This window comes from Onychomys torridus, unplaced genomic scaffold (genome assembly GCF_903995425.1).
Source record: "Onychomys torridus unplaced genomic scaffold, mOncTor1.1, whole genome shotgun sequence".
Lineage (NCBI taxonomy): Eukaryota > Metazoa > Chordata > Mammalia > Rodentia > Cricetidae > Onychomys > Onychomys torridus.
The window spans coordinates 58363-82924 of NW_023413635.1; the positions used below are offsets into that span (position 1 = coordinate 58363).

General features: G+C 38.6%; 2 pseudogenes; one reads left to right on the forward strand and one right to left on the reverse strand.

Annotated features, from left to right (window-relative positions):
* LOC118576369 overlaps positions 1–6959 on the reverse strand; it is a 29214-nt pseudogene extending 22255 nt beyond the window's left edge.
* LOC118576367 overlaps positions 1–21142 on the forward strand; it is a 54657-nt pseudogene extending 33515 nt beyond the window's left edge.
* The last annotated feature ends 3420 nt before the right edge of the window (positions 21143–24562 follow it).

Consider the following 24562-nt stretch of genomic DNA (forward strand, 5'->3'; position numbering starts at 1 on the left):
CAGCCATTTGAGATTCTTCTGTTAAGCAGAATGAATGAAAACTCTCTTAATGAAAATATAAAAAAAAACAAAAAAGAAATGAATTATAGTGCCATCTGGTGAGATGCAAAGCAACTTTTTTTGTTGTCAAATGCCCAAAATAAGGAAAGAATAAAAGGACACTACACTTCACTGGTTAAAATTGTACATGAGATTCAAGCACAGACCTATCTTGAAAGAGAAACACTTTTTGGGGAATTTACCTTCATCAGACTGGCATGTAGACATGTCTTTCAAGGCATTTCATTGTTGATTGATATATGAGGGCCCAGATCAGTGTAGGCCATAACATCTCTGAGCAGATAGACCTGAGTTGTATTAAAAATCAATCTGAGCTAGCTGTTGAGAACAAGCCAGTAGGCAATGTTCTTCCATGTTTCTTGTCTCTGCTCCTGCTGGAGTTTCTGAAATGTCTTCCTTCAGTGATGGACTGTCATCAGGAGAGGAAAGCAAGATAAAAATGTATCCTCTATAAGTTTATTTTGGTTGGTATTTTATAACATTAACAGAGCCAACTAAAATATATACCAGCACTGCAATAATATTTGTGACAAGGAACCAACAATGGAATAAACAGAAAGAAACCTGCTATTTCTACTAAAACCAAGAAAAACATAAGGCCTTTCATATAGTCCATTTTGGGGGTAAGGATGGGACAGAGTCATAAAAGGTATCTTAGTTAAGTATTTTATTGATTTGAAGAGACACTATGACCATGCCAACTCTTCTAAATAAAAGCAATTAATTGAGGGCTTATAAAGAAGAAATTGAAAATGATATAAAGGAACAGACAAAAAAAATTGGGAGAACGTTATAAAAAAAAAAAAAAAAAAAAACTAGTGGAAAGGACAAATAAAGCAGAAAAAACAATAAATCCCTGCAAGAAAATCATGAAAAAGCAATGAAATAGATCAGGGAAACAGTCAAAGACCTGAAAAGGAAAATAGAAAAACTGAAGAATACACTAACAGAGGGAATGCTGGAAATAGAAAATCTGAGTAAATGAACAGCAACTTCAGATGCAAGTTTAACGAACAGAATGCAAGAGGTGGAAGAGAGGATCTCTGGCATTAAAGATACAGGAGAATAAATAGATTCATCAGTCAATGAAAACAGAAAAGCCAACAAAGTCATGACCCAAAATGTCAAAGAAATTTGGGACACCATGAAAACACCAAACCTACAAATAATAGGGATAGAGGAAGGGAGAGAATACAAACTCAAAGGCACAGAAACTATATTCAACAAGATCATGGAAGAAAACTTTCCCAACTTAAAGAAGGAAATGCCTATGAAGATAAAAGAAGCCTATAAAACTCCAAAAGACTAGACCTAAAAAAAAGTTCCCTTGCCACATAATAAATAAACAACTAAACATACAGAATAAAGAAAGAATACTTAGAGCAGCAAAGGAAAAAGTCCAAAGGACTTATAAAGGCAAACCCATCAGAATAACACCCAATTTCTCAATGGAGTCTTTGAAAGCTGAAGGATCTGAACAGATATAATGCAGACACTAAGAGACCATGGTTGCCAGCCTAGACTAATACACCCAGCAAAACTTTCAACCAACATAGATGGAGTGAACAATACATTCCAAAACAAAGCCAGATTTAAAAAATACTTATTTAGAAACCCAGACCTACAAAAACTGCAGAAGGAAATTTTCAACCTAAGAAAGTCAGATACACCCTTGAAAACACAGTCAATAGATAACAACACAGCAGTAATCTCCAAAGATGAAAAGTACACACACACTACCACCAAAAAAATTAAAATAAAATAACAGGAAGGAACAATCACCTCGTCATTAATATCCCTTAGTATCAATGGACTTAATTCACCTAAAAAAAAAGACACAGGCTAACATAAGGGATACAAAAGCAGGAACCAACTTTCTGCTGCATAAAAGAAACACACCTCAAATTCAAAGATAGACGATAACTAAGAATAAAAGGATGGGAAAAGACTTTACAATCAAATGGTCTTAAGAAGCAAGCGGGTATAGCCATCCCCAAATCCAGCAAAAATAGACTTCAAACTAAAATCAGTCAAAAGAGATCAAGAAGGGCCTTACATACACATCATAGGAAAAATCCACAAAAATAAAGTTTCAATTCCGAACATTTATGCCCAAAACACAAAAGCACACATACATGTAAAAGAAACATTACTAAAGCTTAAATCACATATAAAATCCCACACATTAATAGTGGGAGACATCAACACCCCACTTTCACCTGTGGACAGATCTGCCAAATCAAAGCTTTACAGACAAATAAAGGACATAACTGATGTTATGACTCAAGTGGACTTAATCAATATCTATAGAACATTTCATCCAACAAAAAAGAATATAAAATCTTCTCAGCACCCCATGGAACTTTCTTTAAATCGACCACATACTTGGCAACAAAGCAAATCTCAATAGATACAAAACAGGTGGAATAACCTTCTGTGTTCTATCAGACCACCAAGGTTTAAAGTTAGATTTCAACAACAAAAAAAGCTACAAAAAACCTATAATCTCCTGGAAAATGAATAATGCTCAACTGAATCTCCAAAGGGTTAAGGAAGAAATAAAGAAAAAAAATTAAAGACTTCCTAGAAATCAACAAAATGAATACACATCATACCCAAACTTATGGGACACTATGAAAGCAATGCTAAGAGGGAAATTCATAGCACTAAATGCCCACATAAAGAAGTTGGAGAAATCTCACACTAGTAACTTGACAGCACACCTGAAAGCTCTATAACAACAAGAAGAAAAGTCTCCCAGGAGGAACAGATAAAAGGAAATTTTCAAATTGAGGACTGAAATCAATAAAATGGAAACAAAGAGAACAATACAAAAAATTAATGGAACAAAGAGTTGGTTCTTTGAGAAAATCAATAAAACAGACAAGCCCTTATCCAAACCCACCAAAGGACAGAGAGAGAGCATTTAAATTAACAAAATCAGAAATGAAAAGGGGGACATAACCACAGAAAATGAGGAAATCCAGAGAATCATCAGGATACTTCAAAACTCTACTTCACAAAACTGGAAAATCAAAAAGAAATGGATAATTTTCTGGAAAGGTAAAATATACCTAAGTTAAATCAAGACCAGAAACCATTTAAATATTCCAATAACCCCTAAGACAGTAGAATCAGTCATTAAAAGTCTCCCAACCAAAAAAAGCATAGGACCAGATGTTTTCAGCACAGAATTCTACCAGATCTTCATGAAGAGTGCATACAAATACTTGTTAATTTGTTCTACATAATAGAAGCAGAAGGAACATTACCGAACTCCTTCTATGAGGCTACAAATACCCTGATTCCTAAACCAAACAAAGATGCAACAAAGAGAGAAAAATGGGAATCCATCTGCCCAAAGACACAGCAATTCCATTCTTGGGCATATACCCAAGGAATGTTCAATCACACCACAAGTGCACTTGTTCAGGTATGTTAATATCAGCATTGTTTTTAATAGCCAGATATGTACTCACTCATAGTAGGATACTAGATGTAAAACAAAGATGACTAGACTGCTACCCACAACTCCAGGAAGGCTACCTAGAAAACAAGACCCCCTGAAAGACACAGGGATTGCTGAATGACAGAAATTGATGAGATCTACATGAACAATCTGGATTTGAGAGGGAGTAATGATGGGCAAGTTTCGAGGGAAAGAGAAAAGCGGAGCAGGAGATCCCAGCTGGATAAAGAAGAGAAAGCGAGAACAAGGAATAACAGACCATGATAAATGAAGACCACATGAGAATAGGAAGAAGCAAAGTGCTAGAGAGGTCCCCAAAAATCCACAAAGATACCTCCACTATAGACTACTGGCAATGGTCTCAAGAAAGCCCAAACAGACCTACTCTGGTGATTGGATGGCCAAACACCCTAACTGTTCTGCTAGAAATCTCATACAATGACTGAGGGAACAGGATGCAAAAATTCATGACCAGACCCCAGGTGGAGTTCCTGGTGTCCAATTGGCAAGAAAGGAGGCATTGTAGGAGCCAGAATTGTTAACACCAAGATTGGAATAAGCACAGGAACAAATAGCCAAACTAATGGAGACAAATAACTATGAAACAAAAGCTGAGCAGCTCCCAACTGGATCAGGCTCTCTGGATAAGCAATACAGTTGATTAGCTTGAACTCTTTGGAAGGCACTGAGGCAGTGGGACCCAGACCTGTCCTTAGTGCATGAGCTGGCTTTTTGGAACTTGGAGCTTGTGCAGGGACACTTTCCTCAGCCTGGAAGGAGGGGACTGCATCTGCCTGGAATGAATCTACCAGGTTGAGCTGAATCCCCAGGGTAGGCTTTGCCCTGGAGGAGATGGGAATGGGGGTTGGCCTGGGGGAAAGGTGGGGAAGGCTGTGAGGTGGGGGGAAGAACATAGGACAGGGAAATCCATGGCTGATATGTAAAATTAAATTAAATTATAAAATAAAATTTAAAAAGGTAAAGGGTATATTTTAGGTTAAATAAAGCTGGCTTTAAAAAAAAAAGCCAAGCTAAGGCCAAGTAGTCACAAGTAAGAATAGACTTCATCTATTGGAGAACATGGTGTTGGGCCTCCCAAATACACTAAGAGTAAAAAAAGAAACCAACAACAGGCTTCCATAATTGAGATCCTAAATACTCCATAGAAAATATTTACATCAAAATGGCAGAATTAAAAATTACCACAAAAGACAGTTACTTTCCTACATACAAAGAACACATTTGCTGAAGAAGAAAGTAAGAAAACCTCATTCACAATTGCCTCAGAAATATGGTAAAATAAACTTAATAAAATCTTGAAGGACATCAATAATGAAAACTTTAAAATTATGAAGAAACTGAATATATCATTAGTATATGGGGAAATCTTACACACACACACACACACACACACACACACACACACACACACACACATATATATATATATATATATATATATATATATATATATATATATATATGAATGCTCAATATTGTAAAAATAATTACTTTAAAAAATTAAGAGAATATTTGGGAATAGGATGGTCGAGCTAGAATTGGGATAGAGTGGGAGAGCAAAGAAAGAGATACCACAATAAAGGGAGACATCATGAGGACAACTACAAACTGAGGACTAGAGAAGTTCCCAGGATTCCTCAAGGATACCCCAGCTTAGACTACAACAATAGTGGAGAAGTGCCTGAACTGGCTTACTCCAGTGATCACATCAGTGAATACCTTATCTGTCATCACAGAGCATACATCCAGTAACTAATGAAAGTACTTGCAGAGATACACAGCCAAGAACCAGGTCAGCACCAGGAGTGCAGTTGAAGAGAGAGAAGAGGAATTCTATGAGCAATGGGCATCAAGATCATGATAGAGAAACCTACAGTGAAAAACCACTCCAAATTAGTGGGACTTTATGAACTTTGACCAACAGCTGTGGAGCCTCCATGGGACTGCAATAGGCCCTCTGCATAAGGGAGACAGTTGAGTAGCTACTGTGATTAAAGGGCCCCCTGGCAGTAGGATCAGGATACATCCCTGGTGCATGAACTGCCTTTTTGGAGGATACTACCTATGGTTTGACACCTTGCACAGCCTTGGTACAGGGGGAGGGCCTAGGAACTGCCCCTAATGAATGTAACAAACTCTGCTGAATCCTGATGGGAGGACACTTTGTTGGAGGAGGGAATAAATAGTGGTTTGGGAGGGTGGGGAAGAAGGAGGGGTGTTAGGAGAAAAGGGAGGGAGATACACGGTTGAAATATAAAATAAATAAAAAATCCTTTAATAAAACATGAAAGAACTAAAAGAGGAATAGAGGTAAATATAAGGATCAGAGAAAAAATATTTAGACTTAAAAACACCAGACACATACATCTTCACAGTAGCAGAGATGACCCAGTGTGTAGTCTCTCCATCCCAGCTTCAAACATTGACAGCAATCACAGGCAGCACCTGCCACTATAGCAAGTCAGAAGGGAGTCAGCAGTCACCACAGTAAGAGATATCATAGCTTTTTCAGAATGACAACAAAGCATTTGAAGTGCAGACATTCCTTGTTTACTTTGAAGGTAGATATTGACCTGGCCTTTGTAACCTCTAAAAGCCTAAGACTGTGCATGTGTTCAAGTGAGAGAACAAGGGAAACACCCAAGTACCACACAGTAGACAGCCCTCATACATCGTCCCCATCACAGTTTCAGAGAGGTGGAGTGGTCCCATGCAGGGTATCTGCCTACATGGATGCTCTCCCCAGTGAGAAGTCCCACAAATATTAGAGACCCTGCTTCTGCACTACAGTCACACACTGATACACACTACATTAGCAGACTCGGGAAGATACTTGAATGCACTTTGTGACTACTGAAATCATTGTAGTAGTCTGGAATTTCTTGTGTTAGGACACCACTGAACACCTCACAATGGCCCCTGAGAAAAGGAAGGCTACCTATGAGAGAACAAAGTAAAGAATGCTGTTATAAACTTGGCTTTCAGGCTTGTAAATGGAGGCTAATTGGGAAAAAATTTTAAAGGTCTCACAGCTTCATAGTGAGGAAAGAGTGATTGGTAAAAGTCAAAACATATTTTGCATCACTTCTTGGTGATGAGGTTGGGAGAAAAGCACAGAAGCTCCCTGCATTGCTCTTCCCATTCCTACCTCTATGTTGTATTTCATATCATGACATTCACATGAAAAAGGCAAACACACTTACAGCACATCCAGGGCATAGCTGTAATACTCTTTGTCCACCTGCACTTCAGTGCTTGGCACTGCAATAAGGAAAAAGACACAACCTGTCACCACATCTCCATGCTTGTCTTGACTCTGCTTCATTCTCCAGAAGCACTTGGGGTGAGTGAGGTTGGACAGGAGAATGGGGGTATACAGGATCCAGAAGAAGAAATACAGAGTGATCATCAGGTCAAGTCTCCAAATCTCTAAGCCAGTAGTGTGGTCTGTGGATGCATATCAGTTTATCAAATGGATAACCATGCACACAATCTGCTTTTATGTCTGATATCCACTGAAGAAAATACTTATGTGGATGAGATGGCTTGCTCTGCAGCTGGCTCCACTACCCTGGAGAAATGCCAAGCACTCTCTGACCTAGGGATCTGCAGTTGAGGTCCACAGCAGAGGTAAAAACATGGTTTGGAAAACAATCTGAGGACATCTCAGCCTCAGGTCCTATGACATCAACTCATATCCCTGGGTATTGATGCCCATGGGAGAAAGCAATGTTGGTCCAATTGGTCCCAGGACAGTGTCAATGAGTTATTTGTTTGAAATCCTTTAAAACTATCTCAGTGTAATGTCTGAAGATCCACAGTTAGATGTAAAGGTAAAGTTTTGAAATGACCCATGACACTCAGAGTTCATGTGGACATACTGAGTGTTCTATTCCCAAGTACAAATCAGACAGCTTCCACCTATGTTTACAACATCCACCATTCATGGAGTATGAGCAGTACGACCCATGCTACACCATTCACATAGACCATATAGCCAACCAGTATCCCTATTCTCCATGTGTGAAGCTACAATTATCAGGTCAAGTCCAGAATTTCCTTGGCTTATACTGTGTCAGGAAATGCCAATAAATCATTCTCCATGTGAAACCAAATTGAGTATTTGAGTTATGAAACATGAACTCCTTCTCTGAAGTCAGCACCTTCTGATGACCTATTTCTAAAATTTATCCTTCTTTATCTACTTGCTCATGTTTATCTTAGAATGCAGTAGTGACTCTAAAGCAGCACTGTGTTCAGTAGCTTAGAACCCATTAGTCAGCTGGGCAATGGTGGTGCATGAGTTTAATCCCAGCACTCAGGAGTCAGAGGCTTAGGGATCTCTGTGAGTTCATTGCCTGCTAGGTCTACAGAGCAAGTTCCAGGACAACCAAAGATACACAGAAAGACTCTCTCTCTCAAAAAGCAAAACAACAAAAGAAGGACATCATGAAATTTATAGGCAAATGGATAGTACTAGAAAAAAGAAACATCTAGAGTCAGGTAACCTAGGCCCAAGTCCGATAAATATGGTATGTATTCACTTATATGTGGGTATTAGCCATTAGATAAGTGATAACCAACTTATAATCCATAGACCTAGAGAGGTTAGGTATAGAAGAAGGCTCTGGGAGAACACATGAATCTTTCAGTGGGAAAGATAGAATAGATTATATGGGTGGACTGAGGTGAAACAACAAGAATAGGGTGTCAGGTGGGCAGTGTGAAGAGAAATGGGGTTGAGGAAGGGAATCTGGGGACTGACAGCTATAATTGAGGAGCAGCTGATGGATGATATAGAAACCTAGTGCTTTGAAGACTTTCTAAAATATATGAAGGGGATCCTCATGAGGTGTCATGATAGTTGGGGAGATTGAGTTCCAACTGGCTTGGCAATCACTTGTTACTAATAATGTAACAAGAAATCTTTATATATATATTATATATATATATTTACTTTATTAGTGGTGTGAAATTGAATTTGCAGTATCCCCTAGGTATGCTGCTCAGCTCATCATTCACTCTTTAGTTTAGTTAAAGTTTTGGACTTTTAAACAATTATTGTTTCATCCAGTGGCAATAACAATAATTTTATTTTTTTCCCTTTACAATTGAACATTCTTTTCCTTGCTTGATTAACCAAGAGGTTTTTTGGGGGGTGGTGGGGGTGGGGGTTTGGTTTTGTTTCTTTTTTGTTTTTTGCAAAAGTGGACATGATGGGAAATCTGGTTCTTTTCTCAATTTCACCAAGTTGTTTTTGTTGTTAACGTTTGATCTTTTAGCATGATAATTTTCCTCATAGGTGTTTAAGAAAGACTAAGAAATTACAGTCTTAACTTTTAAATTTTTTATTATTTTCTAACTTATGTGTATATGTGTCGTGTGTGTGTGTGTGTGTGTGTGTGTGTGTGTGTGTGTGTACGCATTCATTTGTGTGTAAATACAAACACTTAATGTGTGGTTGTGGAAAGCAGAGGGTAGATCTCAGAATGTATCTACCTTGCCACCACCTAGACATCTTGCTGACCTTGGTATAAGTTTTTCGTAAATCTTCTGTTGTTACTAAGAATTGAAGTTGATTTGGTAAGATGGCAGTTTAGAAGCCATGCTAGAACTAGCAAATGATTATATTGGAGAAACAAAGGGAACAGGAATATTTCATCACTCCATCAGCCGTTTCTAAATACCTTGGGATACAATTCCTCAATATCCCATTATGCATCATTTCAGTACTCATTTGCAACAAGAGTCTGAAATATTTAATGGAAAATTCTGAGATATAAATCATTTGTTCTAAGTTAGTGTCATTTTTAAAATTTATTTTATTTTATTATTACTAGTATTAATATAGTTGTTGCTGTTAATATTATTATCATTAGAGATTTCAAAAGCCTGCTTCATTCCCATTTATCTCTCTCTCTCTCCCTTCCTCCCTCCCTCTCTCCCTCCCACCATCCATATCTCTCTCTCTCTCTCTCTCTCTCTCTCTCTCTCTCTCTCTCTCTCTCTCTCTCTTTCTCTGTGTATCATGCCTATAGATCAGATGTAATATCTCAGCTCTTTTTCCAGCTCCATTTCTTCCGGCAAGCAGCTTGCGATGTTCTCCATCTGGAGCCTGCAAGTTAAATTCTCTTTTTTATTAGTTGCCTTGGTTATGATGTCTCTTCATAGCTTTAGAAATTTGACTAAAACAGCATGACAACAGGAACAGTTGGGACTTTACATACTGGTTCACAAGTAGAAGACAGAGAAGACACACTGTGAACAACAAGATCCTTAAAGCCATTCCACAACAACAGGCCTCTCTCAAAAGGTCCACATCTCCTAATCCTTTCCAAATAGCTCCACCACCTGGGGACAAAGCTTTAAAATGTGTGATATAAAGTGGGGGGGACATTCTCATTCAAACTACTGCAGTTTTCTCCCTTACACCCATAGACTTGTGAGCATATCATAGTTGTATTTTTTAACTTTAATTCAATTTTATGATAATTCTATATATTATACAAATATCCTCAGCACAGCCTCCCCACCCTTCCTTCCACACAAACACACCCTCTACCTCCCCTTCTCCCACACTATTTTTTCAGTTTCCTTCCGAAAATGACAGGCATGCAAGTAATATCAACTGAACTTGACATAAAAAGATGCAATAAGACTGAGCATAAACTCTCATATCAATGCTGGACCAGGCTTCATAGTAGCATGAAAGAGTCCCATGTGCAGGCAAAAGAGTCATGGACCCCTCCACTTCCAACTCTTAGGAGTCCCACAAAAATCTCAATCTACAGTAAATTCAGTATGTAATCAGAAGGCCTAGCACAGACCCATGGAAGTTCCCTGATTGTTGCTTCAGTCTCTGTGAACCCCTATGAGCCCTGCTTATATGATTCTTTGGGCCATGATCTCCTAGTGACTTCAACCTCTCAGGCTCCTACAACCCTTCCTTCTCCTCTTCAGTGTAGTTTACCAAACTTCCTGTAATGTTTGGCTATGAGTCTCTGAATCTCATCAGCTGCTGGAGTTAATCTTCCTGATGATGATTAGGCTAGGCACCAGTCAATGATTGTATCAAAATATGATTAGAAATAATTTCATTGACTTTTTCTTTATTTATTTCCTTCTTTTTTTTTCTTTTAGTAGTTTTTTTTTTGCTTCTAGGTCTCTAAGCATTCAGCTTCATGTTCCTGGACATCAAGGCAATGTGAAGCATGGGCTGATTCTCATGATTTGGCCATCAAGACAGATCAGTCACTGATTGGCAAACCCCATAAGCTCTGAGCCACCACTGTGCCAGTACAGCTTATTTTCAGGGCAGGTTGTGGATCGAAAGCTTGGTGGCTGGATTGGTGTCAAAGTCCCTCCAATTAGAACCTAGCCTGGTGATATTAGATGGCCAGTTTAGGCTCCATATCCTCCATTACTAGGTGTCCTCTTAAGCGTTATCCTCACAGCTTCCAGAGAGTATCCACTGCACTAGATTTCCACATAGTTTCCTTATCTCCACCTATTCCAATAGTCTGTCCTTATACTCTCTTCCTGTGTTCCTCACTCTGCACCTGATCTCTCCTCTTCTGATCCCCCACCTGCCCCCAGTACACCCACAAAAGTCTATTACATTTCCCTTTCCCAGGGATGTTCATTTGTTACCCCTCGAGTCCTCCTTGTCACTTAGCATCTCTGTGTCTGTGGAATGTAGTGTGATTACCCTCTATTTAACAGCTGATACACACTGATAAGTGAGGATACATCTCCATTGATTTCCTTGTTCTGGATTACCTCACAAAGTATGTTTTTTTTCCTAATTACATCCATTTACCAGCAAATGCAATGAGGTCATTTTTTCTATCAGATAAATAATACTCCATTCTGTAAATGTACCACATTTTCTTTATCCATCTTTTGGTTAAGGGGTACCTACATTTTTTCCAGTTTCTAGCTCTTAAGAATAACACTGCTGTGATCAGGGTTAAGCAAGTTACTTTCTGAGAGGATGGAATGTCCTTTGGCTATGTGCCCAAGAATGATAGATCTGGGTCTTGAGTTAGGTCAGTCCCCGATTTTCTGAGGAATCGCTATGTTTGTTTTATACTGGCTGTACAAAATTTTACTCCCACCAGTATGGAAGAATGTTCTCCTTACTCTGTATCTTCACTAGCATAAGAAGTCACTTGTGTGATTGATCATAGCCATTCTAATTGGTGTAAGATGAAATCTCAAAATCTATTTATTTTGCATTTCCCTGATGTCTAAAGATATTGAACATTTCTTTGAGTGTTTCTCAGGCATTTTAGTTTCCTCTATTAAGAATTCTCTGTTTAGATTTATACCGTATCTTTTCATTTGATTATTTGGTTTGGTGATGTCCAGTTTCTTTAGTTCTTTATATCATTTGATGTACTTGATGTAGACATGGCAAAAAAATTTCCCATCTGTGGGCTGCCATTTTCTCCTATTCATGGTGTCCTTGCCTTACAGAAGCTTATCAGTTTCATGGGCTCCCATATTTTAGTTGTTCATCTTAGTGCTTGTGCTATGGCTGCTCTCTTCAGGAAGTCATCTCCTTTGCCAAATGGTTCAAGGCTACTCCCCACTTTCTCTACTGTTAAGTTCAGTGATTCTTGTTTCTTCTTCATGTTGAGGCTTTTGATCCATTTGGACTTGAGTACTATGCAAGATGAAGATTATAAATCTATTTGCATTCTTCTACATTCGGATATCCAGTGAGATCAGTACCATTTGTGGACTATGTTTTAATTTTCCATTGCGCCTCTCTGGCTTCTTTATCAAAATTCAGGTGTGCATAGGTGTGTGCATTTAAATCTGGGTCTTCTATGAGACTCCATTGATCAACCTATCTGTTTTTAGGTCAATACTTCATGGGTTTTGCTACTATAGTTCTGTAATAGAGTTTTAAATCAGGGATGGTGATACCTCCAGCAGTTCTTTTATTGTACAAGGTGGTTTTAATCATCCGAGGTCTTTGCTTTGCCATATGAAATTGAGTCTTGTCCTTCAACTCTATAAAGGGTGGAATTGTGTTGCAATTTTGACATGGATTACATTGAATCTGTTGATTTCTTTTGGTAAAATGGCCATATTTTTTCCTAGGTTGATCCTACTGATCCATGAACATGAGAAATCTTTACATCTTCTTATATAGTCTTCAATTCCTTATTCAAATACTTAAAGTTTAAGTTGTGCAAGTTTTTCACTTGCTTGGTTAGGGTTACTACAAAAGATTTTATATTGTTTGTGGCTATAGTGAAGGGGGTTATTTCCCTGAATTCTATCTCAAACACTTTCTAATTTGTAAAGCAGACCTACTGAATTTTTTAATTAAACTTGTATTCAGCCACATTGCTGAAGAGGGTTATCAGCTGGAGGAGGACCCTGATAGAAATTTGTGGTCAATTATGGATACAGTCATATCATCTGCAAATAATAATATTTTCAATTCTGCCTTTCCAATTTCTATGTCCTTTATCTCCGTAGTTGTCTTATTGTTCTAGCTAGAACTTCAAGTACTATACTGAGGAGTTTTGGGGGATTGCAAAACTTTGTCTTGTTTCTGAATTTAGTGGAATTTCATGAGTTTCTCTCCATTTACTTCAATGTTGGCTATAGGCTTAATGTAAATTGCCTTTGTGATGATTAAATATGTGCCTTGTATTCCTAATCTCTCTAAGTCTTTTTTCATGAAGAGTATTAGATTTTGTCAAAGGTTTTTCAATATCCAATGAGATGAACATATGTGATTTTCTTTCTTTCAGTTTGTTTATCTGGTGATTATATTTACTGATTTTCATATGGTGAAACATCCCTAAATCTCTAGGATGAAGCCTACTTAGTGGTCAAGAGGGTTGATCTCATGGATATGTTCTTAGATTCTATTTGCAAGAATTTTATTATATTTGCAACTGTATTCATAAGGGAAATTGGTCTGTTATTCTCTTTCTTTGTTGAATATTTTTGTCATTTGGATATCAGGGTGCCCGTGACCTGATAAATGAATTTAGCAAAGTTCTTTCTGCTTCTATTTTGTGGAATAATTTGAGGTGTGTTGGTATTAGCTCTTCTTCAACAGTCTGGCAGAATTCTGTGTTAAAACTACCTGGTACTGGGCTTTTTTTGCTTGGGAGACTTTTAATGACTGCTTCTATTTCCTTAGAGGTTATAGATCTATTTAAATGCTTTATCTGAACTTGATTTAAATTTGGTAAGCTGTATCTATCCAGAAAAACGTCCAGTTCTTTTAGATTTTCCAGTTTTGTGAAGTTCATGTTGTTAAAGTATGACCTAGTGATTCCTTGAATTTCCTTGATGCTTGTTGTTATTCACTTCCCTTGTCATTTCTGATTTTGTTAATTTGGGTATTTTCTCTCTGCCTTTTAATTAGTTTGGATAGTGGTTAGTCTATCTTGTTTATTTTCTCAAAAACCAGCTAATTGTTTTTCTATAGTCTTCTATTTGTTTCTATTTTATTGGATTTCAGCCTGCAATTTGATTACTTTTGCCATTCACTTTTTCTTAAGTGTTCTTGCTTTTTTTTTGTTCTAAAGCTTTCAGATGAACTATTAAGTTGCTGGTATGACATCTCTCCACTTTTTATTAGGCACCTTTTTCCAAACCTTTACTCAGAAATAATGTCTATATTTGGTGCTCAGGTGTGTTTGTTGTATGCAGCAAAAGGATGGATCCAGTTTTCATATTCACTCTCTTACCTATGTCTTTTTATTGGGGAATTGATTCCATTAATATTAAAAAATATTAGTGATCAATGATTGTTAATTCCTGTTACTTTGTTTGTGGTGGTGTGTAGTGGATAGCCATCCCAGCATTGGCCTGGAAGTTCCAACCTCCATTGAGGCTTCAGTAATGATCACGCCCACAAGGCCAGCAGAGGAGGGAGCAGAAGAACAAGGAGCAGGAGGAGGTGGCTCTCTTGGTTCCAGGACGCTGGAGGCTGGAAGTAGACCGAGCAGAGTTCTCCAGAGAACACCGCTGGACTGCCCTATACCTTTGCCAGACCCTGCAACCTACCCCTTCATTTGTAAGTACCCCAAAAATAAACCTCCCTTTTAACTACGTGGAGTGGCCTTAATAATTTCACCAATAGTGGTGGTTTTGTGTGTGTGTGTGTGTGTGTGTGTGTGTGTGTGTGTGTGTGTGTGTTTCCATTCTTTGGTTTTTGTTGGTATGAGATTATCTATTGCCATATTATATTGCGTATAGTAAAAATTTTTGGAGATTTGGTTGGCAATTTGCTCCACATACTATCTCTAGACCTAGGTTTGTGGGTAAATATGATTTAAATTTGACTTTGTCATGAAATATCTGTTTTTCTCTGTCTTTGATGATTGAGCATTTTGCTGGATATAGTAGTCTGGGCTGGCATCAACGTTCTATTACAGTCTACATAACAAATCCTCTGACTCTTCTGGCATTTACAGTCTCCATTAATAAGTTTGGTGTATTATTTTATTTTATTATTATGAGATCTTTTCTATTCATTTTACATATCAACCATGTATTCCCCTGTCATCCCACCCCCAGCCTCCCTTCTGAAACCACCCCTGGTTCTCACCTACTCCAAGGCATGGTCTACCATGGGGAGTCAGTAGAGACTGGTAGATTCAGTTGAGGCAGGTGCAATACCCACCTCCCTACACCAAGGCTGAGCAAAGTGTCTCAGCATAGGCAGTAGGTTCCAAAAAGCCGGCTCATGCACTAAGCACAAGTCCTGGTCTCACTGCCTGTGGGCCCCTTAAACAGTTCAAGCTGAACAACTGTCTCACTTATCCAGAGGGCGTAGAGCTGTACCATGGGGGCTCTTCAGCTACTGGTTCATAGTTCATGCGTTTCAACCAGTTTGGCTGGTTGTCTCTGTAATTTTTCCACTCATGGTCTCAATGGATCTTGCTCATATAATCCCACCTCTCTCTCACTGGTTAGACTACTAGAGCTGCACCTGGGACTTGGCCATGGATCTCTGAATCTGCTTCTATCAGTCACTGGATGAAGAATCTATCATGACAGTTAGGGTGTTTGGCCTTTCAATCACCAGAGCAGGTCAGTTCAGGCACACTCTCGACCATTGCCACTGAAGTCATCTTTGTTGATTCCTGGGGACTCCTATAGTACTCTGCTTCTTCCTATTCCCATGGTGTCTTCATTTATCATGGGTTCTTTTTCCTTGTTCTCCCACTCTGCTCCATATCCAGCTAGGACCCACCACTCCCCTAGTTCTCTTTCCCCCGACACTTGCCCTCCATTAATCCTCTTACCACCACTTTTCTCATGTAGATCTCATCCATTTCTCTGTCAATGAGGGGTCCCTCTGTCTTTCCTAGGACCCTCTTTACTAGGTAGCCTCCCTGAAGCTGTGAGTTGCAGTCTGGTTATCCTTTGCTTTATATCTAGTATCCACTTATGAGTGAGTACATACAATGTTTGTCTTTCTGAGTCTGAATTACTTCACACAGTATATTTTCTGGTTCCATCCATTTGCCTGCAAACTTCACAATGTCATTGTTTTTTCCCTGCTGTATATGTATACATATTATTTAGCCATTCTTCAGTTGAAAGGCATCTAGGTTTTTTCCAGGTTCTGGTTATTACAAATAATGCTCCTATGAACATAGTTAAGTATGTGTCGTTGTGGTGTGACTGAGCATTCCTTGGCAATATGCCCAATAGTGGTATAGATGGTTATACTACAATCTTGAAGAAGATTGATTCCCAATTTTCTGAGAATCTGCCATACTGATTTCCAAAGAGGCTGTACAAGTTCGCACTACCACCAACAGTGGAGGAATGTTCCCCTTGCTCTAACATTGACTGTCATTGGTGTTTTTGATCATAGCTATTCTGACAAGTGTAAGATAGTATCTCAGAGTGCTTTTTATTTGTATTTCTCTGATGACTAAGGATGTTGAGCAATTACTTAAATGTCTATCATACCTTGGAGCTTATGTTGCGAATTCTGTTTAGCACTCCAGCCCATTTTGTAATGGGACTGTTAGGTATTTTGATATCTAGTTTCTTGAATCCTTTACATATGCAGGAGATTACATGTGGGGTTGGTGAAGATCTTTTCCCAATTTGTAGGCTGTCATTTGGTGTCTTATTGACCATGTTTTTTGCCCTACAAAAATTTCTGTTTCAAGAGGTCCCATTAATTAATTGTTGCTCTCAGTGTCTGTACTACTGGTATTATATTTAGAAAGTGGTCTCTGTTGCCAATGGTTTCAATACTACTTCCTACTTTCTCTTCTATCAGTTTCAGAGAAACCAGGTTTTTTTTTTTGAGGTCTTTCAACCACTTGGACTTAACTTTTGTGCATGGTGACAGATAAGGATCTATTTGCAATCTTCTGCATGTTGACATGCAGTTATGCCAATTTCTTTTGCTGAAGATTCTTTCTTTTTTCCAATGTACAGTTTTGGCTTCTTTGTCAAAAATTATATGTTCATAGGTGTGCGGATGAATGTCAGGGTCTTCAATTTGCTTCATTGGTCCACATGTTGGTTTTTATGCCAGTACCAAGCTGTTTTTATTACTGTAGTAAAGCTTGAAGGCAGGGATAGTGATGCGTCCAGAGGTTGTTTTATTGTACAAGGTTCTTTTGGCCATCCTGTTTTTTTTTTTTTTTTCTTTTCCATATAAAGTTGAGTATTGTTCTTTCCAGGTCTATAAAGAATTTTAATGGCAATTTCATTGAATCTTTAGATTATTTTGAAAAGATTGACATTTTTACTATTTTAATCGTAAATATCCATGAACATGGGAGAGCTTACCATTTTGTGATATCTTCTTTAATTTCTTTCTTCAGGGACTTATCATACAGGTCCTTCTCTTGCGTAGTTAGAATTAACCCAAAGTATTTGTGGCTATTGTATTCTAACAGGTCTGCCTTTATATGTTATATGAATTTTTTCCCTTTCAGCTTATAATGGTTGTATTAGAACATTGTTCTGTATGTTCAGTGTTTTACTTATTATGTGGCTTTGGGACATTTTTTTCTGGTCCATTCTCTCTGTTGTTCTGTTAGCTTCTTGTACCTGTATAGGCAAGTCCTTCTTCAGGTTAAAAATTTTTTCTACTATGAATTTATTGAATTTATTTTCTGATAATTTAGGCTGGTATTCTTCTTATATTTGTACTATTCTTATATTGGTCGTTTCATAGATTTCCAAATTTCCTGGAAGTTTTGTGTTAAGAATTTTTAAATCAACATTTCCTTTGACCAATGAATCTGTTTCTTCTATTGTATCTTTCACACTTGAAATTCTCTCTTCCATATCTTGAATTCTATTGGTGATGCTTGCATCAGTAGTTCCTGTTTACTGACCCAGATTTTTGATTTCCAGAATTCCCTCCTTCTGTGTATTCTTTATTGCTTCTCTTTCCATTTTCAGGGCTTGATCAGTTTCCATAACCTGTTTGTTTGTATTTTCCTGACTTCCTTGGCATTCTTTAAGTAATTTATCAATTTCCTCCAATTATTTGTTTGTCTTTTTCTCAATTTCATCATGGGATCTTTTTCATTCCCTCTATAATCTTCATAAAGTTGTTTTTAAGGTTGCTTTCTTGTGCTTCAGTGCTGTTGGAATGTTCAGGTCTTTGGTTATAGAGTAGATGGTCTCTGGTGATGCCATAGTATCCTTTCTGTTGATGATTGTATTCTTACACTGGCATTTAGGCATCTAGGTTTGCATTTAGTTATACATCTAGATATTTCTGACTTTGTCTTTGTTGAATTGGTGTTTTGTTTCTTAGTTTCTGTTTCCTCTTTGGTCTTCTGACCTTAGTGGTCAGGGATTCTGGTGACTAGGCAGTTTATAGGTCCAGTAGGGTATCTCCAGTGGGGTTTTGTGGCCTGCAAGACCTATTGGATTTAGAGGCCTACCTGGCCTCTGTGGTTCCAATAATTTGTGTAGCCTCTTGTGTTCTGGGTATCTGATTGGTGTCTGGGATTCCTAGTATAGCACAGGATACAGTAAAGCAGCTGAAGCTGTGGGCTGTGATAGGGAGGGCAGGTAGTGTGCAGGTGGGGGCTGTTGGGCCAGCTTTCATGAGTGTTGGCTAGCAGTGGGCCTGGCCTGAGGTAAAACAGAAGTCTTCTGCCTAAGGTGTGAGGTGGAATATGGAGCCCAGAGGAGAAAGTACAGTCTGGGCCTCTAGAGCAGTCTTTAAGGAATGTTAGCAGGTGGTATGGTATCATACCTGGGGTCCTGTCATCCACTAAAGGTGCCAGACTTGTGGGCTGGAATATGGAGGCCAAGAGGCATGGTACTGCTGGACTATATTAGGCATGCTTTAAAGAATGTTACCCAGCAGTGAGCAGGGACATAACTGGTGTAGCTAGGAAGTTCCATAGCTGTTTGCAGGAATATGGTTCCAAGTGAAGGGGATGCTAGGATCCCTATAACCAACCTGGCATTTGGTAAAGAAGATGTCTTCTGCTGAAGTTGCAAGTTGGAATATGAAGCCCTGCGTAGACAGTGCAGCCTGGAGCTGTTGGGAAGACTGGGGTCCCTAGGAAGAGCCTGGACTCCATTAAAGTGCCAGAGTATGGGGCCAGAATATGGAGATGAATAGACATGGTAATGTTCTGAGATGTTGTTTTTCTTTATTTATTATCTTCTGGTCTTATTGGAATTGTTCTTTATACTTTATACTTTATAGTTTATACTTTGTGTTTTTGTGCTTCGTAGTTTGTGTGTGCATATGTGAGAGAGTGAGTTTATTTAATTATTGTTTTATTTGGTTTGTTGTTATTTTGTTTTACTCTTTTTTAAAGAAAGAGAGAAAGACAGAGTGTGGAATTGTGTGGGCATGGAGGTGGGGAGAATCTGACAGGAGTTCAGAAAGTCCAAAATCATGAACAGAATGTACTTTATTGGGAGTGTGAATGGTAATGTGATGATATAAAAAGAATTAAATATCTATCAAAAATAAAAAGTGTATAGAAATATGGACATTATTACTACATGGAAAATAAGGTCTAAAAATCCATAATCATAAATGATAATCAAGAGTAAACTGATAAGACATCAGGAACAGAGAGTTCAAACACTTGTCCATATAGACATAAGAATACATGAATAGTTCTTTATCTATGTAATACATAGCTACTACTGTACACAGTTATGAAAACAGTGTCACTGATGAAGTACTTCAAGGCTGCAAGAATTTAAGAATTTTAACCCATTCAGGCTCCTTCATAGAATGAAGACACTTAGAGAACACCATGGAATTTATGAATGTAGACGCATTTGGAACATAAGAGAACATCATTATATGATTTCTAAAAGACATTCTCTCTATTGCACTGAAGTCTCATGCCCTCTTAAGAATGGAGATGTATTAATGAAGAGCAATTTCAGAGTGAAATTAGGTCTATGTGATATATGTCAGTGCACTAGTGACTTGTAAAACAGATACAACATTGTCACTCAAGGTGAGGATACCATATGAGTAACAACAGAGAAAGCATTGGTGCTGCTTAATTTCTGTCACCATGAAGTAGAAGGCAAATTGAATTTAATCCTTCTGTATTTGTATGTGAAACAAAGCAAGGTGGTTCAGATATCATTGCAAAGTTCTGGAGCAGTTAAGTGACTTAGAATAAAAGAAGAAACCTAAGCATGGATACATAATAACCTGCATTTCTGCCAAATGTGGGACAGTGTGTGAAGTGTCCAGAAACTCATTTTGCAAACATTTTGAAGAGCCACAGTCAACATAAGACTATGACATTTCTGGACTATGATGACACCATGGTGAAGACACTCACTTTCATGTCCTTGGGCTTCTCCTCACTCACAGCTGTTGTTCTTGGTGTGTTTCTGAAGCACAGAGACACTCCCATTGTCAAGGCCAACAACTGGCATCTCAGTTACATCCTGCTCATCACTCTGACCCTCTGTTTTCTCTGTCCCTTGCTTTACATTGACCATCCTAGCACAGTCACCTGTATCATGCAGCAGAACACATTTGGACTTCTGTTCACTGTGGCTCTTTCTACTCTGCTGGCCAAAACTCTCCCTGTACTTATAGCCTTCAAGATCCCTGCTACAGGGAGAATGAGGAGGTGGCTTCTGATAGCAAGGGCCCCTAATTTCATCATTCCCATCTGCACCCTACTGCAAGTTGTTCTCTCTGGAATCTGGCAGGCAACCTCTCCTCCATTTAGTGACAAAAATGCTCATACAGAACATGGACTCATTATCATCCTTTGCAACAAAGTCTCAGCTGTTGTCTTCTACTGCATCCTGGGATACCTGGGAACACTGGCTCTTATGGCTTTTTTGTCCAGGAATCTGCCTGACACATTCAATGAAGCCAAGTTCCTGGCTTTCAGCATGCTGGTGTTTTGCAGTGTCTGGGTCAGCTTCCTCCCTGTCTACCACAGCACCAAGGGGAAGGTCATGGTGGCTATGGAAGTCCTCTCTATCTTGGCCTCTAGTACATTACTTTTAGGCATCATCTTTGGCCCCATGTGCTACATCATAATATTAAGGCCAGAAAGGAACTCCCTTCATCGCATTAGGGACACAACAAATGCTAGATATAAGAAATGTTAAAACATAGCTCCCAAGTGTCTTAAATTAAAGAGTTTTGAAGCATGATTGTACTTCACTATCTGAATACTCATATATGAAGTCATAATTTGGCATTTGATCCCATAGGCTACTATTTCTTTAAGTAATCATATTAGGCTAAATGAATTCTGCATCCATCCTTTTGTTCATGTTGGGTTATATCCTGCATTTAGTATCTTCCTCTTACATTCACTATTACTTTTTGGGTTATTGATTTCATTTGCTCATTACATTCTAATTTGTGAGTTCTTCCACTTGGATCATTCTCATATTTTATTAATAAGACAACTGGATTCCAAGAAGATTTATTTTCTTTATCAATTATGTATGCTGGTGAACAGATTCAAGAGTCATACATGTAAATATTCTTAAACATTTTGTAAATTTGACATTCAGTCCAACAAATTTGTGTCAATATACTGTTTTGTTTCTGAAGCCATTGAGACATTTCCCCAGTTTGTCTGAGTTCTTTGCTTATATGTTTTTATTCTGAAGAAATTCAATTTATTCACATTCAATGTAAATTTTAATAAAGATTATCCCTTACCAGATCACTGCATAATGACCTACATACTAAGCTGTTGCAAACTTAGGGACTCATTTTATAATCTGACACCAAATGTCAACCAGAACAACCAATATACAGTTAATACCTAGAGCCTCTCTATGAATTATGGTGAAAGTGTCAATACCCAGATGTAATTACTCCCACTGACTCTGTACTCACTTCTCTGTGTTACTCTAACCACCAACACAGCCTTTAACTTTTCACTTGCTCACAGTCCTTCACCTTTTGCTAAATTGGTGCATAATCCTTCAACTCATACAGACTTGGATAGACCTTCAATCCAAGTTATTAGAAAACTATCCAGCACAGTTGATACTGTATAACTTTGACAGGCAAAAACATCACTACAAAGCTACCTTTCCTTTCCTATTCAACCCACCACCAGCCTAGGAATGTCACCACCCACTTTGAGCTCAGCCCTCCCAGTCAATCACTGATTAAGAAAATGCCCTATAGCTATATCTCATGGAGACAGTTTCTTTCTAGGGTGGTGGGAGGGTTTAAGGCAGGGTTTTTTATGTAGCCTTGGCTATCCTGTAACTAAGTCTGAGAAACAGGCTGGCCTCAAACTTACAGACATCTGCAAGCCTATGCCTTGCAAGTGCTGGGATTAAAGGTGTGCACCACCTCCACCAGCTTAAAAACACTTTATTAATTGAGGATCCTTCCTCTCAGATGACTTTAGCTTGTGTCAGACTGACAAAACACTATCCAGTGCAGGGTACTTGAACTGAAAGGAGAAGTGGACACATGCCTCATTCCAAACCCAGAAGCAATATCCAGTGGATAGCCAGCTGCTAATGAAAGTTTAGATCGCTCCAAGGGAGTCTCCCTGGGAATACCAACCATGCTAAAGAGTAGAATGCATGGGCAACTGTGAATGGCAATAGAAAATGAACTCATTGGCTTCTTTGGATGTTTCTTATCTTACAATAGCACGTCAGGGTATTTTAATTTCTTGTTTGTTTTTTGATGTTTTTAATCTTGTTTTTGTTGTTTAGTCTTGTTTTCTTTTGTCTTCTTATCTTTTTCTTCTCTCATTTTACCCTATTGTTTTTTTTTGGTTTTTTTTTTTTGCGTAAGTAGAATAGCTACCACTTTACAGTTTTAATGGGACTGAGAATGTGCAAGCAAGTAGGTCTCTGATTTATCTGACTATTCTTGGGCTCCTTTCCTTCTTTTGGTTTGTTTTGTTCCATGTAATGTGTTGTTTTCCTTTTATATTAGTATATTTATTTTATTATTTTCCCATAGAAATCTGTTTATTTTTTAGTGATAGACAGAAAGGGTTTGGATTCTGGTTTGTGTGTGTGTATGTGTGTCTGTGTGTGTGTGTGTGTGTGTGTGTGTGTGTGTGTGTGTGTGTGAGTCCTTGGAGGCCCAAGGAGGACATTGATCTCTTGGAGCTACTGTTACAGGTGTGTGTGAACTACATTTTTTGAAGTCTGTGTATTGATCTCTGCCACTTTACAAGAGCACTACATGATTTTGTCTACTGAGACATCTCTCCAGATTCTGCAATATTCTGCAATATCTGTTTCTTGAAACATCCCTTCGCTCCTAAGTTCTACTCCTCAAACTCCAAGGATGCATCAGAATTCTGTAGTCTTCTCCCTATGAGGGGTAGCATTGCTTTGCCTTCATCTGCAAACATGAGGTCACAAAATTCCTTTAGTATCTCCAATAATCAATTGCTGTCAAAGTCTTACATTCACTAAGATAGGAAAAGGAAACCTCTGAGTTAATCTCAAATCTTATTGCATATTACATACAAAAATAACATTTCTATGCATCACGAAGGTCCCAAAGTCAAGTCCTGTAAAAACAGGTGGCTGAGTGGAAGGTTATGGCAGACAACACAGATAAAAGTAGAATACATGAAACTGAAAAAAAAAATCATTAGAAGAAACAGTGAGAGTCACTAGCTAGTGAATAACCTTGCATTTTATTCTAATTGGTGGTTCTATACCAACATTACATTTGTCAGTAAATTTATGAAATTTGACTTCTGGAAAATGTTTTCTCCCTTAACTTTTGAAGAGAATTTCTCTCTGGTCTTAGCAAAATGATGAAGCACTTGGGGACAAAGACACATCCCAGCAAGCCAGCACTGGAGGCTAAGATGGAGAAGACCTCCACAGCCACCATGACCTTGCCCTTAGTGCCGTGGTAGACAGGGAGAAAAGTGACCCAGACACTGCAGAACAACAGCATGCTGAATGTCAAGAATTTGGCTTCATTGAATGTGTCAGGGAGATTCCTGGCCAAGAAAGCCACAGTGAAGCTCCCCAGGGCCAGAGAGCCCAGGTATCCTAAGACAGAGTAGTAAGCAGTTACTGAGCCCTTGTTGCATACAATAATGATGTGCCCATGCTCAGAGTGTGCATCAATGTCAACAGAGGGAGGAGAAGCTCCCAGCCAGATTGCACAGAGAAAAATTTGGATGACTGTGCAGGTGGGAATGATGTAGGTTGGTGCCCCTGATACAAGGAGCCACTTCATCCTTCTTCCAGGAGTAGTAACTTTGAAGGCCAAAACCACAGTAATAGTCTTGGCCAACACAGTGGAAACAGCCACAGTAAATACAACTCCATATGTTATTTGCTGCAGGATACAGGTGATTGAGTTGGGATGGCCAAGGAAGAGCAAGGAACAGAGAAAACAGAAGATGAGGGAGATGAGCAGGATGTAGCTGAGAGTGAGGTTATTGGCCTTCACAATGGGAGTGTCTTGGTGCTTCACAAAGATCCCAAGAACCAGAACTGTGAATGCAGACAAACACAAGGCCATGCAGGACAGAGTCATCCCCAAAGGGTCATCAAAGGCCAGAAAGA